Below are 13657 nucleotides of genomic sequence, written 5' to 3'. Positions count from 1 at the left end.
AATTTAAAATCCCTTTTATTGAGCCAGTGACCATTTTTAGAGCATAGATGTGTCTTGTTATAATGGTACTTTGTTAACTTGATATCTTAATTTTCAAGAGGTTTCTGTCTCACTTAATGGGGGTCGTTAAGGGCACTACTATTCTGAGTATTGTAAAAGAATTGATTACGGTTTCATATAAGAAATGTTGGTATCACTATAGCTCCAGAAATGTTGGTATTCTCACAGCTCCCGCTACACTGCTCCATCCTCATTATGATGACTGCAACACTCAAGACACTCATTAGCAATGAAGACAAACCAGCTCTCTGTGGCTTATTTTGTGGGACAGGATTTGTTTTATGAGGCTTAATTATCTGTAAACAGTGATATTCAGAAGTCTCATTACCCCATCTATCTCTAAAATATGCCTTTAAAAAAGTCACATCTAATATTACTAATGCATTTACAAAAGTTATATAGTTTCCTTGGAGAGATCCACAGCTATTGATTTTGTGACTCTACTTGTCTCATATTTTGTTTTGATAACAGGCTTTACTGCAGCCAAATTTGACAAGCACTTCATATTCATATTCCTGCCCTGGTCCCACACTCTTAAATTACCCTGGTACTTGGGCTCCCTTCGGCTCACTGACTGCTGCAGTAATTCCCCCTAACAGGCAGAGGCTTATATCCTTTGTTCAATGTCAGCTACAGGATTTTTTAAGCATATTGTAATTAAAACCTTTAGCAGCTCATCCCGTTGCAACACTGACTAATAATAATTAAACTGAGAAGTGAAATTTCACATTTTACTACAGCATCAAATGCATTGCATTTTGACAAACTACCGATACATTTTTTATTTGAAATGCAGAGAGCAACATATTTAAATTTCCTTGTCAGTGGCCATGCAAACATACTTAACGTAGTACCAGTATTATTTTATGTCCTTCCATATCACTGTTGCAGTATTCTTTACAATAGGGATGCCCTGCCTAGCGCAGCCAGACGTCCACTACTATTACTTGTTCTTCTGTCTTCTGTGATATGCTGTTCCCTCCATACTGCTATGAGTACCCTCAGAAGCCATATCTCCCCATCTAACCCAATATCTTGATTATATCTGTTGTGACCTCATCTGAGCCTGTTAATTTTCCTTAGTGCTGTTCTTACTTATTCTAGGGTGGGCTCCCCTTCTTCATTCATCCCTGGCTTTGTCTGTGGCAGTACAGCTTTTGTGGGGTTTTCTTCTTTCAGAAGCTGCTAGAAATACTCCTTCCAGCTGCCACTTGTGTCCTGTGGACTGTTGCTGGCATCCTTTATGAAGGGTGTCTGACTATCTTCATCTTTCTTTGCCTTGCAACCTATTTGAGTTTCTTTGTGCCATCTACCAAGTCATTTTCCAGAAGATGGTGGTGTGTCTTTGATGCTTTGTTCTTCGCTACTGCAACTCCTCTCTTAGCTTGTGTTAGCCAACTGGTATTCCTTCTTAACCTGATCCACTTTTTCAATTTCCACACTTGCACTCCCTTCTTTTGACGTCTTCCTGGACTTCTGCACTCCAACACCAGCTTTCCTTGCTTCCACACATGGCCTGGCAGTATATCTGTTCTATAGTCCTTACACATGCTATTTCGAGGCACTGCCATTCTTCAACTCTACCTATTTGCTCCTCTTCCTGAGGAGCTATTGCCCAGAGTGTTACTTTGAACTCTTGTACTCTCTCTCTCCCCAGTAAACTTCCAGGTCTTCAGCCTGGTCTCTGCTGACCTTGCAGCATTCATTTGACAACTGCTTACAGCTGATTATCGCAACCCATGGTTTATGTTCTGGACTGACTGCTTTACTGGGGATAACTCTGCAATCACTGATTCTATGCCAGTGCCTTTTTCTTACTAGGAGGAACTCTACCTGAGTTGTAATGCTGGCCACTCATACGTGATCTTGTGATTCTCTCTTGCTGAACCATGTGTTGGCCACCATTAAGCCATTTACCAGACAAAAGTCTAGAATGTCCTCTCCTATATTCCTGTTGCCCCACCCATGTGGACCCAAGTCAGTCCTCATATCCTGTTCTGATTATCCAAACATGTGCATACATGTTCTTCATTATCCAACACCAGCTAACGTTGTGCTGTTTTAATTAACAGGTCCTGTAACTGCTGTCCGAATTCAATCTTTTCCTCACTATCACAGTCCTGTGGTGGGGCACAGACTAAGATTATGAACACTGCCCTATCCTTACACTGGAGTCTGATGACTGTAAGTCTATCACTAATTCTAATGACATTCCTTGGTGTCTTCTGAAGACTCTTTCGCCATAATTCCTATATCATTTCTAGCCTGTCCTCCTTCTGAATAATAGACTCTGGATCCCAAGACAAGTGGCTTTACTGATCTGCCCTGCCATCTTGCCTCTTGGATACATAGGATACTCAGCCCCCTTCTTATCATCAAGTATGTTTAAAACTACTGCACCAAAATGAACTGTCCAACTACCTGAAAATGATATATTTTGTAACTTCCTGTCTAACCAAGTTTTAGCAAGGCATACAAAGTCTTGTTAACTCCATGGAAGTGAAGGAGAAAGGCCTAATGATAATTCCAGATGACTTGAGTTCAATTTAAGGCTTGAGCATTCGAAGAGCTGGGAGAGGACAGTAGGGGGATGTGTCAAACACTGGCTCACTTATCCTAGGGGAGGGAGTGGCAGTCCTGTTTTGCCACAAGTAAGTGGAGGCTTGCAGATAAAACAGCTGTAACCAGAGATGTGACTTTGGCCTGCCAATCTTGCGACAGGCGCCTTTATAAACATAAAATGTGGGTCAGAGCACTCACATGAAGAGAGAATATTCAGGAGGCCTTTGCTGTGCTGCGAGTTCCACATTAGCCACAAAGAGGTAAGGTTACAGTCTTAAACCCCTTGAAAGCTGCCTGAATGCCAACCTCTAAGACTGACTCATCCTAATGGAAGGGATTGGGCTGATTAACTGTGAAAAGCTGATGCTCAGCAAGCAGGAGGGGGAATAAAAATCATAAAAAAGAAAACAGCATTAACCATCTCTCTTCCAGGACTTAGTTCTAGCCACTTCTTGCCTGAGGTGCCTCTGGTCATCCAAGCAATGAAACAGGTACTCACTCTGGTTAGAGATGACCAAGACGAAAACTAGCAAATTAAAAGACTGATTTAACTTTGCTTCCATTATGATCATGGTTATATGGATTAGTCCTGATACCAAACCTTCAACTTTGGAAAAATCAGCTATAAAGATTGGACTGGCAGAGCTTAGAGTTTTAAAATTCTTGTAGATGTGATGGACACTTAAAAGATTTCCCATGGATAATAATTTTAAATTCGTCGGTTGGTACTGCAGGCTTAAAGGAAGGAAGGTAATTTTTTTATCAGAATAAAGTAATAGCCCATGGTGGAAGAACATCTTTTAACAGAAGCCTAAGTTGGAAAGTGCCTCACAGAAAAGCATTTAATAACTTCAAAGAAGCTAAGAAAGAGAACTCTTAACTTGCATGAAAGTCAGAAATGGTTGCTAAATGCACTTTTACAGTGAAATGGCTGAAAGCTGATTCTAAAACCTCAGAAAGTATAAGGCATGCAGGGAACAGGGAATAAGACAGTAATTCGTTCTTGGCAGTCCAGATTAAAAAAAAAAAAAGCTTGTCCACTTTTTACTGTATATTTTCTGAGAAGTTGTTTCTAGAAAAATAACAGACATTACCCTAAGACTTAGCTGTCAATGGAATTAGAACAATCATGTGGCCAAACTTGATGGCATGCCAGATCTGGGTGAGTTTCCCGTGGAGTGCGAGTCAGCAGCATCTTGACAGGAAGCAGCCTTGCTAGGAACCCAAAGGCAATACTTTTGAAGGAGGGAGAAACAAATGTGCTTTTGGCAATAAGGTGCACTCAAAAAACTTTGGTGTTGTGCAGTCTGACTTCCTGCATGAACCTCATCACTGTAGGAAAGAAAAAAAGAAAAAAGTCAGCCAGCCAAAGGTGGGCTACAACATCCCTTGCCACTCTCTTATTGGAGGTATCAAGGAGAAGAATTTAGAACACATGGCATCAAAAGAGGTCATGCATCAGGAAGCCACAATGGCTAAACATTCTTCTTGTCATTGACAGACTGAACAACTGTTCATGGGAAATAAGGAGGCAATAGTTGAACCCATCAGCCAGCAAATTACCTTCCCCGGGAATGGATGTTACCATCAAGAAGCATTCTGAATCTCACACTACCACACTCAATCCATGAGTTACTCCCTCCACTTTTTTAAATAACTTTGTTGAATTATTACTTGTGACATGGTCAAACTTACATTAAATAATCAAACCATATCAACAGGTTCACATTTACAAACATTATACATCACATATATTGTTATAGATCCAATAATATACGCAAAGTTACATAAATTATTCAATTCATGCTTCTCTTAAACTTCACCCCCCCCAAAACATTTTTCTGCATGTATTGTTCCAATAATTTCCATTTTTTCTACGTCATTTACTATTATCCTTTTCTGAAGATCCCACCTCCTGTTCTTTAATCTCTGTTGAAATATTCAGTACTGTAAGTATAGTAGGTTTAGACTTTGATTTCTGTTTTTCTAGTAGTTGCTTTTTTGGCAGGCACCAGAATTATACTTAACAAGGTCTTACTATGTTCTAGGCAATTCACATCCTATATACCAGCTCAAAAAAAAAATTTCCTTAGTTACACTCATTTTCTTGCCTAGTATTCCCGACGAGTAGTCTGTAGGGAATTTAAGTCTGCCAACTTATTACACTCCCAAAACATACGTTTCCAATTACCTTTTTCTCCATCATACCTCTGACATTTGCCATCTACCTGAGCAAAAATGGCTTGGAGTCTGCTTGCGGTATAAAAGTATCTATGCAAACACTTCCAGGGAAAAATCCTAAATCTTCTGCACTTTGCATATTTGGGAGCCATGCATGCGTCTTCCCATTGTTTCTTTGTGAATTCTAATCTCTCTTTCCAATCTTTTCTGACCTGTTCTGATGGATTCCTATAGTTACCAGTCAATATTTTATATGCCCTACAAATTACAGCTTCTGTTCCAGATTTAATTAAAAACTCAGGTCTTTCATTTAGGATTCCCCTATCCTGTTCTCTTTGTCTATACAATGAAATCAGCCCCTGATACTAAAGGCAATCACTAACCTTCAATTCAAGTATCTACTTAATCTCTTCCTATTGTATTACCTTTACTTCTCTAAATATTTGTTCCCAATACCTTGGTTCTTTTGCCAGCTTATTCCAGTAAATTCCAGTCCCCTCTTGTCTATTCTCTTGTATCCCTAATTGCAGACAACCCTATCAACAAAATCTCCTTTCCCCATTCCAGTGTTAGCTTATTTCTTTTTTGTTAATTTTTATTTGGTTTTAAAACAATAAATAAATCAATTATAAAGCAGATAACTATTTACATAGGTCCACAATTAGCTTAGTTCTTAGTATACTTTCTGCTACTTTATGTATATAATATTCTGCATGACTATTGCTATTCCCCTTAAGGACCTGTGTCCAAAACCCATTCTTTATTTATTTCTTGAATTATCCCCCGCTTCATCATCATCCCTTTCCACTTTTAACTGCAGTTTTCTGCTTGTATTGTTAAGAGCCTTAACTGTATAGCTCTAAAATATCCCTTCAAATCAAGTAATCCTAAACCTCCTTGTTCTGTTGGAAGGATCAATTATCCTACTTGGGTCTATATTAGGAGAATGAAAACTGCACTGCGCGAACACCTGCTGAGCGACATGGAAAGAGCGAATATCTCAAATATCAAAAGAATGAATGGAGATTGCAGTAGGGAATTCTTTCCTTTACTTCAATGGATTGCGATCTCTGAGTTGGTATATTTAAGTAGCGGGGGTGTGGGGGGTGCAGGGAGGCTTGCCCCCTACAAAAAACAGTAACAGTTTTTGTTTGCTAGTTTTGTCATTTTTGAGTTTTGATATTTCAGACATTCGCTCTTTCAGTGTCGGTCAACAGGTATTTGCGCAATGCAGTTTTCGTTCTCGTACTATAGACCCTCCTACTGGACTCTTGCCCTCTTCCCTTCCCAAATAAAATAAAATACTTCAACTCTTCACTAATTGCTGTCCACATCTTCTCTGATTGATAAAAACATGTTTGACCTGTGTATAAAACTAAAGGGACTAAAAACATTTTTACAGCTTGTATCTTGCTATACATACCTACAGGCAATAGTTTCCAGTTTCTCAGTTTTTGTATTATCTTTTGTTTAGTCTCTTCACACATATCCTTAGCCGCCACAAATGAATCCATTTAATTCATCCTCCTAAATACTTCATTTTATCATGCCCTCATACCAACTTTTAAATGCAAACTGAAGACCAGACAACCAAAATATGGCCCCAACTTAGTGCAAACTGCAAGTACAAGTCTTAGAGTCATCACAGCCATTTCTTAAAAATGGAGTTTGCACAGCAAAACAGAATGCACCAGTTAGCATTGTTCACACATTCTGGGTTTCAAGTGATCTGTAGAAATGCTGAGAAACCAGGGAGGTAGGGATTAACAGCATGCAAACAGAATCTCTGGTTGGGCAGACCCCATCTACTGTCCCTAATAAACTACAGAGCAAGTAGCCAGAATGTGTTCCTGCTCCAGGGTTGGGCTCCAAGGTCTGCAAAGCTGAGTTACTAAAATGCATAACCTGTCCTGTGTAGTGTAGTTTTAATATTTAGCACTAATGACAACGCAGACCAATTCCACCTTTGTTATACAGTACAATTCACACACACAATAAACACGCAGCTAGATAACTAACTACACAGACAGCACTGATGCAAGATCAGACTCCGATCTACTTTATGCAGGCACAGCACTTTGAATATTTCATTACAAGGGAAGAAAACACATCAAAATTTCATCCTCCTTGAATGAGAGCTATTTTGCAGATCTGTCCGTCAAAGGCTTTATCAAATCAGACCCTGTGCAGTCAAACCCTTTCTTTATTTAACCCTCCCCCGTTAGGGCCAGCCTTAGCTGAAACGGCACCTTAGGCGAAGTACTGCTCTGGTGCCCATTAAGCCCCACCCACATCAAACTCAAGGAACACCCCTATTTGAGCCATGTCCACAGATGGGTCACTCCCACAAAACCCACTCCAGTTCTTTCAATGTTTAAATGCATGAAAAACCAGTCATACTGTAACAGACACCTTGTAGTGTAGTTGACTACAATTGAAGGCTGAATCCTCCCTAACAAACCTGCTTGATCTGTTGCTAGCGTAGCATTCACACAGCCAAATGACAGGTGCTAAAGCCATGGTTTAAAGCTCAGTGCCACAAAATGTATAATAGTTCCCTTTGGGAAGTCACTCACCCTAGGACATGACCTCATTGATGGCATACCCCTAATGGGAGAACAAGTCGGGATTTGGGTATGCATGTAGATGGTAACCTGATTTTGACCAACATGTGTCTAAGATAGTAAGGAAATTATTCCATTTTGCTCAACCTATAAGCAAGGGCATGCCCATCTAGGTCCAATTTTCGTACAATGTCCTGTTATTACAAAGGTAACACCAGCTTGTTTTTTTAGACTAACACAGGCTAGAAGTTATTTTGGCACCAACATTTTAGTATAAAAGGAGCGAACAGGTTACTGAGGATAAAAATATCGCTGAGTATATAGCAAGTACATTAAGGTGCTCACCATTCTCAGTAAATGCAAAGCAATACTGCAGTCATGAAGCAGAAATAAAAATCAACTCATGAGATGCATCAGACAAAGCAAGCAGACAATGTGCCCTATACCTTAGAGAAGGGAATAATGGTCAGACAGCTTAGAAGTCATATAATTAACAACTGCTTGTATCAAAGCAGCTACTACAGAAGTATAGGACTTAAATCATACTCAAAGCAATGTCAGCAAAAATAAAACATGATTTCTATTAACATGCATTGTTCTAAATAATAAGACATGATGTTAAACCAAAGTGCTTTCTCATATAATCATAAACTTTATGACTGACAGCAACATTTTGTTCAACTGTACGTTAGCATTCACTGGATAATTTTCTTCCAATTACAATCCTTGTACAGACTGTGCACATAAACCACAATATAGAATAAGTTAATGAAATAAATGTATCAAAGTTGCTATAGTGTGTAAATTCTCGGTGTGAGTGCCTCTTTCATATTGCATGCGCGAGAGAACAATACTTGTATACAAGCCTGTGAACAGAACCAAAGAAATACAACTTTCACCTTTTATTCATGTAACATATGCACTGCTTTGCATAAGCAATAATAGCCTCACCCATCAAAGACTAATTTGATGCACTATATAAAGTTAACTTATCAGGTCCTACAGATTAATAATGCCATCAACTTCCCTTTCTTGCTACTATTTTTGTCACTGTACCATCAACTCTTACATTTAGTCAATGTATAGAACACTTATCAATATTACCTTCCTTCAAATTCAACTAATAAGTCTCCAAACTGCACTCCATATAATAAACTGCATTAATAAATGAACCAGTAATCTTTGGGGCAGACAGTCCAATCTCCACAAGGACTAGAATTCTTAAAGACAGTTGCCATGTACTGACACAGTCAAAACTATAATTTGGTCCGGTATTTTTGTCTTCATATAAAAATGTATTTACTATTGTATTGCGAATCATGCAGAAAACTTCAATTTCACAATAAAATAAGCCTAGAGTGAGCCGTAAATATTGACTGTGCAATACTTATTGGTTTAAATAGTTCCAAATGTAAATAATGCTGTCACAGTACAGGCACGGGGGTAAGAAGGCAGAGACACTAATTAATTCCTATTTGTCTCTACCATCATTTGCTGCTTTTTGCTGTAAAAATGTGTTTTTCACTCCCACAGTGACCCCTTCAATTGTTTTTTCATGGTAGCCCATTCTGTTATTCTAATACTTATACATTAGATATCTCTTACTAGTTTTGCACATTGGATTTGTTTAAACTTGTTTTATCAAACTCTAGCGCACGGTATATTGTGATTTTAGTTGCGCATGATGTATTGCTTGTGCACTATAATTAAGTAGTTAGAATTATGTCATGGAATGCTTTATATATATTTCTTTGTCTTTTAAACTGTTTTTATTTATATTTATTCTTGCAACAAACAGTAGCGCACGATATATTGTCATTTTAGTTGCGCACGATGTTTTGCTATTGTGCACCGCAAATAAGTAATCAGAACTATGCTATGGAAAGCTTCCATATATTCTTAATTGTTTTTTAAATCATCTTTCAATTTTATTTAACTTGAATTAATATAATTTTTAAAACTCAGTTATTTAATAAAATAAAATATTTTATATTTTCTTAATTCAGCTTTCATATAATGATCTAGAAATCATGATGAACTAAACAGAAACGCTTTATTTTAAATATAATAAACAATTGCAGTAGATGGCGATTGGATTAGTAACACACTAAGCAGCAAAATTGCGTTTCGAGCTGACAAACTGAAACGCATCATTTACTTGTCAGCAACCTTTTTGTTAATAGAAGTTTACTGATATTCATCAAAGTAATGTAGTTACATATGTATATTTCTCTATTAAACTTGAAACTTGATCTTTCTAAGAAATATGACTAGGAATACATAATACATTGGACATGTGATATGTCCGGTGAACCTTTACTAGGTTCCGAACTTTGCATTGCTAGAATGTAGTTACTTTAAGAGCTTGATTGCTCAACTGGTGTGTTGATTGATTTATTGCTTCTATTATTGTTACATTTGCCCACCAAAATTTTATATAAATAGATGTGTATCTTTTACTGTTAATTGTATCTGATGAAGCGTAGTCAACCTACGTGAAAGCGCTCATTCCTTATTTCCAATAAAGATGTTTTGACCAGAAGACGGAGTTTTTCCTGTGGTGATTCCTTCTGTTCTTATTGCTATAAAAATGTATTTACTATTGTATTGCGAATCATGCAGAAAACTTCAATTTCACAATAAAATAAGCCTAGAGTGAGCCGTAAATATTGACTGTGCAATACTTACTGGTTTAAATAGTTCCAAATGTAAATAATGCTGTCACAGTACAGGCACGGGGGTAAGGAGGCAGAGACACTAATCAGTGTATAACAAGATTATGTATTCCCCATTCTGAAGGAGGTATGGGCTTCAAAATGAATTACATGTAAAGATCCATATATAGGATTGCATACATCTGTGCTGACCTCACAAGATAGAATAAAGTGAAAGTTTTAAAACATGAGGATAATAAGTCTAAGACAACTTCCCTGTTTACTAGCAGAAGCATCAGTGTTAAGCAGGAATGGAAATCAAACCAGAAGCTTTGTAAAGTGAGACAACATCTCTAGATCTAGTCGCAATCAATTTGTTTATAAGGTGTGCAATATAGAAAAGCTTTCTTATGACTCTGGGCACGTTGGTCAAAAGTTAGGTCACTGTACCCACAAGTTCCAATATGCTAAACAGTGTAGTCAGTTCTCCCACTTCTCCAAGGGCATTATCATGATTTTGACGCCAGTTATTGCTTGGGACAATAACTCAAAGAAAATGGATAGCCAGGAGCCTAAACAGCTGAATGTGTAAGTTTAAAACAAAGTTAAGTGCTTTCTTCCCTGTACAGATAAGGGATTTCCTCAGAACAATATTAAAAAATCAAAACATTTTCTACGTATAACCGAGCCTTTTATAATAAACCCCTATTAGTACATACTTAAATCTTAAAGAAACCTCATCCATTTAGTCACTAAAATCAATATTAACCTAATACAAACAATAAAAATGTAAAATGCCACAATCAACTTGCATTTATACAATAACGTATACGCTTGAAAAGAATAAATAGTAGATATAAACCTAATATATGTTTCAATTTTAATATACTTGATATAGAAATTGATTCATTAATTCCTGGAAAATTTTCCAGAAATTAATGAATCAATTGCTTGGGACAAACCTTCCTGCATAATGGTTAAGTCATTTGGGGATTCAGTAACTGCTCCTAGCTCGCAGTCATCTCCAAATTAACTGGCCAAGGCCACTTGGTATTTCCTTTTACTTTTGAGATGTATATGCCAAACGGAAAAAGGATCTGTACCGAACCCTAGGGGACTCCATTGGTGACTGGTTTCTTCCCCTGTTTTGATCCCCTGCATCCTGTGCTCAAGTTGCCAATCCAGCTAGTGATGCAAGTGTTTGAACCTACATTAATCATTTGTTGTACTACACCTGAGTAGGGGATTTTGCCAAAAGACTTGGCCAGGTCAAGGTAATGTAGCTGTTTTACCTTCACCCATTGCTTTGGTAACAAGAGTAAAGCTTAAACATTGCCAATGATTGAGCCTTTCACACTTTTCTCTGGGCTGGTGTTGAACATTTTTAGGGCCATGCATATGTGTATACATTCTTTGATTCACCTTCCTGATTGTATTAAATTATATTCCTTGTATAATACAGCACCAGTTGTTAGATTGTGTTTTAAATTTGTAGTTTTGAACAGTCTTCTAGTAAGCAATGAAACAAAATGTATGAACCAATGACACTACCCATTTCAGAAAATTTCAACCATAAAAGGCCACTCAAACTTATGGCATTACAATTCACCAATATCAGTAAACATGCAAACTCTCTGCACAAGTAAGTAATCTAAATAATTCCACATTAAAGGGATCTATCACTAATGAAGAGGTCGTTGCTAAGAAACCACTCTATATTTCATTGTTTCATCTACAAGTAAAGTGGCTGTTGCCCTTGAAGAATAAATGGTCTATGTTAAATTAAAGAATGATAAGCTAGTAATTTTTGCAATAGGGAATGGATGGCAACATGATAAATGGTTCATAGTTACTAGGTAATTGCTCCAAAGGAGGACATTCACAGGACTGCAGCATCCACTCCCTTTAAAGTACAACACAGTGCAGTATCAGTGATCCATCGGCATAATGTGGGAGTAGAACCCAGAGCCTTCTGCCTCAAAAGTAAGGCTACTACCTGTTGCGGTACTAACAATGCAAACAGACGCAGAATAAGCATCACTAAACTTCTCTTCTCCTGAAGCTCTCAGCAAACTTTAACATTTGTTTACCAGGAAAGTTCAACTTGCAACAAAGCCAATTTTCAGCAAAGGCCCAGGGAGAAATGCTCCAGACACATGTCATTGTAACAGGGGAGGAAGGAAACCAGAGCAGCCACAGAAACCCACACAAACACAGGGAGGACATACAGACTACACACAGAAGGCACACCAGCCAAGAATCAAACCAGAGAACCTCTTGCTGTGTGGTAATAACACTACCAATGCACCATCCACTTGACAAAACTAGATCTCTCAATTTTACAGCAGAAGATATCTGGAGCAAGCCATAAATTGGGGGGGGGGCCCAAAACCAGGGGCACGTTTTAAATATTGCTTGTATAATCTTAGAACATTGCTAAAATTATGTTGTGTAACCATGTGTTTCCAAAAATGAGAGGAAGACTAAAACTTAAAGGGCTATCATGATTTAGTGAATTCCATCCTCACTGATTTGCCAGAAAACCACAAAATTTAAGAGGAACAGACAAAAAGTATAAGACAAGTATAATGTTCTGTGAATATGTACACAGTTGAGAGCTATGGACTGAACTTCCTGAATATGACAAGTGTAGATGTGAGTAGAGAATGCAGGCTCCTGTACGCAAGGTATAGGGTTTGAGCCTGGGTTAGGTCTAATTACCTGTTATACGTAACCGGGACATTTTACAGACACACACACACAGACAGGCAGACAGACACACATACAGACAGACACACACACAGACAGACACACACACACACAAACACACAAATCTCTCCTTAATGGTGAGTGACCAGCAGAAGCATTGCACATAAAATCCCTCCTTAACGTTGAGAAAGCAGAAGCATTACACAAAATATCCTTAATGGAGAGGAAGCATTGCACATAAAATCTCTACTTAATGGAGAGGAAGCAGCAGAAGCATTACACACAAAAATCTCTCTTGCGTTTACCTTAATGTGCATAACAGAAAAGCAACTTACTGAGAGGCTAGTTGTAAAACGGAGGAGGAGGAGGCAAGAGAAAACAGCATAACAAGCAAAATATCTCAAGGAGGCTACAGTTATTTCAGGGCAGTTTTTTACCTTACGTTACACAATTATCGACCGCAACATGTTTTGTGTGCATAACTGTACAATCATGATCTAACTAGCCCTTCTGTTACACTCGTTAAACTGTTTATTGAGTTTTACATAAAAAAATAAATAAAACAACTTAGCGAGTGTAAAACGAGGGTTAGGTAGATAATGATCGAACAGTTACGTACACACAAACACATACACCTATCATTTGTAGCAATAAAACGTAATCTGTTGCCATTACCAACCGAACAAGACCACGTGCATGTGTTTCTATATACAGCCGGGAAAGCAAAAAAAACGGCAAGTTGTACAGCCTTATTCTAACTAAAGAAAGACAAAGCAGAAGAAATTCAGCTGCAACTTTCGTGATTTAGGCAGCTGGTTTAAAAAAAAAAAAAAAGATGACTCACCATACATCACGCAGGGGGGAGGGAATGGAAGAACAACGTAGGGAGGGGGGCGTTCTATGCTGTGTGCTCGTGTCGTCAGTCGT

The 13657-nt window shown here is 38.0% G+C and overlaps 1 protein-coding gene across 2 annotated transcripts in view; it reads right to left on the bottom strand.

Moving 5' to 3' along the window:
* ELP3 (elongator acetyltransferase complex subunit 3) overlaps positions 1-13657 on the bottom strand; it is a 1566942-nt gene that overhangs the window by 466082 nt on the left and 1087203 nt on the right. The gene's annotated exons all lie outside the window — the stretch shown is intronic.

This window comes from Protopterus annectens, chromosome 2.part0 (genome assembly GCF_019279795.1).
Source record: "Protopterus annectens isolate FY-2018-M chromosome 2.part0, PAN1.0, whole genome shotgun sequence".
NCBI lineage: Eukaryota > Metazoa > Chordata > Ceratodontiformes > Protopteridae > Protopterus > Protopterus annectens.
The sequence above is the reverse complement of the archived record's forward strand: the minus strand, read 5'-3'. Positions and strand labels throughout refer to the sequence as shown.